At 35.4% G+C, this 3,391-nt stretch overlaps 1 pseudogene; it reads right to left on the bottom strand.

Moving 5' to 3' along the window:
• Positions 1-2,569: 2,569 nt before the first annotated feature.
• LOC112670136 (rRNA-processing protein FCF1 homolog) lies at positions 2,570-3,137 on the bottom strand (annotated as a pseudogene).
• Positions 3,138-3,391: the final 254 nt, after the last annotated feature.

Below are 3,391 nucleotides of genomic sequence, written 5' to 3'. Positions count from 1 at the left end.
TTCCTGACCCCCAACCCCATCCATTGGCACCCCTGAATCTGTTTTCTCTGTACACTTGTCCATTCTACATATTTTACATACAAATCATACAATATGTGGATTTTGTGTTCAGTTTCTTTCACTTAGAATGTTTTCAAGGGCCATACATGTAGCAGTATGTATCAGAGCTTCATTCTACCCTATGGCTAGATAATATTTCAATATATGGATATACCATATTCGTTTATCCATTCATCATTGACAGGCATTGGGTTGTTTCCACTTTCTGGCTATTTTGATAATGTGGTTGCACACATTTCTATACAAGTTTTTGTGGGACATATATTTTCATTTCACCCAGATATATATATATATATATATATATATATATATATATATATATATAGAATAGAATTCCTGGATCACATGATAACTCTATGCTTAACTTTTTAGATCTTCTAAATGACTGTAAATCCCATCAGGAGTGTACAAGGCTTTCCGTTTTGTTTTGTTTTATTTTATTTTTCTTTAGAGAGGGAGAAAAGAAGGGTCAGAGGCAGAGGGAGAGAGAGAATCTCAAGGAGGCTCCATGTCCCACACAAAGCCCAACACAGGGCTCGATCCCAGGATCCTGACATTATGACCTGAACCAAAATAAAAAATCAGACGTTTAATCAACTGATCCACCCAGGTGCCCCAAGTCTTTCAATTTATCCACATTTTGCTAACATTTGTTATTATCTGTCTTCTTGGTGACAACCCTTGTAGTGGATGCCCTGTGATATTTTACCTGTGGTTTGATTCACATTTCTTTTTGTGTCAGCTTTCGTGCTTTCTTTCTAGTGTTTCCATCACATTTCTTTTTACTTGTTTTCTTGAATTGTAAGAGATTCTAAAAAATGTGAATATTAAATGTGAAAATGTAGTAACAACTAGAAAATGTATATGTAGTAGTTCTGTTTTATTAGTGAATTCTGTGTTCTACCTAAGTTATATTTCCTTCCACCAAAAAATTTCTGCTCAGAAAGTATTCTTCAGAGACCTAGTTTCCTGATTTTTAAAACAGAAATATGAACGTGACACTTCAATATGACTATGGTAAATATTTTTTTGACTATGGTAAATTTTTTATAAAATAATGTTCTCTTTGGACCTGATACTTTAATAAATATGTTTTTTCAATAAAAACTGAACCATACTTTTATTCCTGAGGTGGGTGATATCCTATTTGATTATGGTATATTCTTTCAGCATTGCACTGAAGTTACATAACATTATTGATACCTAAAAAAAAATTTTTTTTTCACTTGTGAGTTTGGCCAATGGTTTACTGTTATAATCATTTTGTGCTTTTCTTCAGGGTTTAAGTTTAGATTTTATAAAGCAAATTAAATTTGATTCACTTTCTTAATTTTTTCCTCCTTAATGTTATTAGAGAATTTGACTTACTTTAAATTTATAACTGGCATATTTTGTTTGAATTTTTCCTTTTCTTTTCTTTCTTTCTTTGTTCTTTTTTCTTTTTTAGAGAGATAGGGAATGGAGAGGTGCAAAGAGAGAGGGAGAGAGAATCTTAAGCAGGCTCCATGCTAAGCAGGGAGCCCAATGTATGTCTGATTTCAGGACCTTGACATCACAATCTGAGCCAAAACCAAGAGTCAAGAGTCAGATGCTTAACTGACCCACCAAGGTACCCTAAGATATATATTTTTCTGTTTTACCTAGAAAAACATTATGATCATAACCATGTTGTTATATTATTTACCTCTTGGGGCTTAAAGCCTAAAAGTAAGGCCCAATATTCATGTGCCCTGGTATTTGGAGACAAGAGGGAAGGACTTGAATGGCTCAGCTGCAAGCTTCCCTTCTCACTCTGTTCCTGTAGAGATGGACCCATAGCCAAGCACCTTCCTATTACAGAGATCAAGCATAGTTCCTTTTTACCCTTGAGTTCCCTGCCAGCCCATGGAATTATTCAAACAAGCCAATCACATCCTTCCACAGGAATCAGGGAGCATTTTATGTTCTTGAAACTAAAGTCTAGTTCCTATAGTCCCTGGTTGTTCACTTTGTTCTAAATACAGCTCCTACATGGCTCTGCATGGCAATGTCCTCCTCCCCTAGGGTATGAGTATGTATGACTGATACACTGCTGTTGACCTCATCTGTCCAGTGTTGTGTGTCATGTGTGTGGTTGTACCCCTAGCCCTATAATAGAAACACTTCCCACAGGAATTGGGTGAAGAGGAGGCCAATAAAATACTTCTGTACAGTAAGATTTTTTTCAATGACAAATTATTATGTACTTTTTTGAAGATGTCTTATATGTGAGCAATCAACTGATTTATAAAAAGATGCAACAAAATTTAAAATGATACAAAACATCAATTTTAAAACAACATCAAAAAGTGAGCATTTCTAACTGTACTCAGCTTATAACAGCAAATGGGTAAGTGGAATAATTCATGCTATAGATAATTGTTATATGAACTGTCAACAGAAAGAGTGGATAAAGGAATGAAGAGAAACTCAGCCCTTTTAAGAATTAAAAACTAGTCGAGTCTTTTAAGAATTAGAAACAAGGGGCTTCCTAATCATCTGGCATCTATTAAATGTTTTATCTATGGTTAGAAATGTACACGGTGGGGCCTTCAGGGATCTTCCCTATTCTTCTTTTAAGGTCCAGGTGAACTGTGGCCAGAGTGTAACACTTGTGCTAAGTTATTCTCTGTACGAAGCAGTCATCTGCATAGGTGTCTTTGTGCATGGTAATCATTCAAATCTTGGATCCTTGCAATCCTTAGAGCCACTGGATACTTTAGCCCCAGTTTCTCAATTTCAACCATTAAAAGTCAGTTATATAAGTGATACACTTGACATACAGACAGTCCATCATTCACTGTACTCAGTCTAGTTTGGCCTTAATGGAAAAGTTGATAAAGTTGGTATCAGCCAGGATGTGGTAAGGTGAGTCCAGCTGTGTGTTATATTGGAAGAATAAACAGGAAGGATGTTGGGGGGCCTTTCTTTCATTGAGTGCATCAGTATCTTTTCTTTCTTTATATACTTTAATCTATCCTTCTCTTTAAGCCTCTCATCTTAAAGATTAAGCATTTGCTTCATGGTCACAAATTTCTTGCTTTCTTTTGCTTCCCCATGTTCACACCACATTCTTGCTTCTTTTTAAATTAAAGAGTAATTAAAGAATAAGCAAGCAAAATGAGGTGGAAATGACATAGACATCTGTGATCAAGTTTTATGATGTCGCAGGCAATGGTAACTGCCCTGTGACCCCCACCTAGGCAGAAGCACAATAACTAATATCTGAGATGTTAAAATGTAAAAAATAGTATCTCGGAATTTGGTAACACCAAAAGTGCTTTGCAACTTCCTTCATCAGTATTTTTATTAT

The sequence above is a fragment of the Canis lupus genome, chromosome 25, assembly GCF_003254725.2.
Source record: "Canis lupus dingo isolate Sandy chromosome 25, ASM325472v2, whole genome shotgun sequence".
NCBI classification, from domain to species: domain Eukaryota; kingdom Metazoa; phylum Chordata; class Mammalia; order Carnivora; family Canidae; genus Canis; species Canis lupus.
The sequence above is the reverse complement of the archived record's forward strand: the minus strand, read 5'-3'. Positions and strand labels throughout refer to the sequence as shown.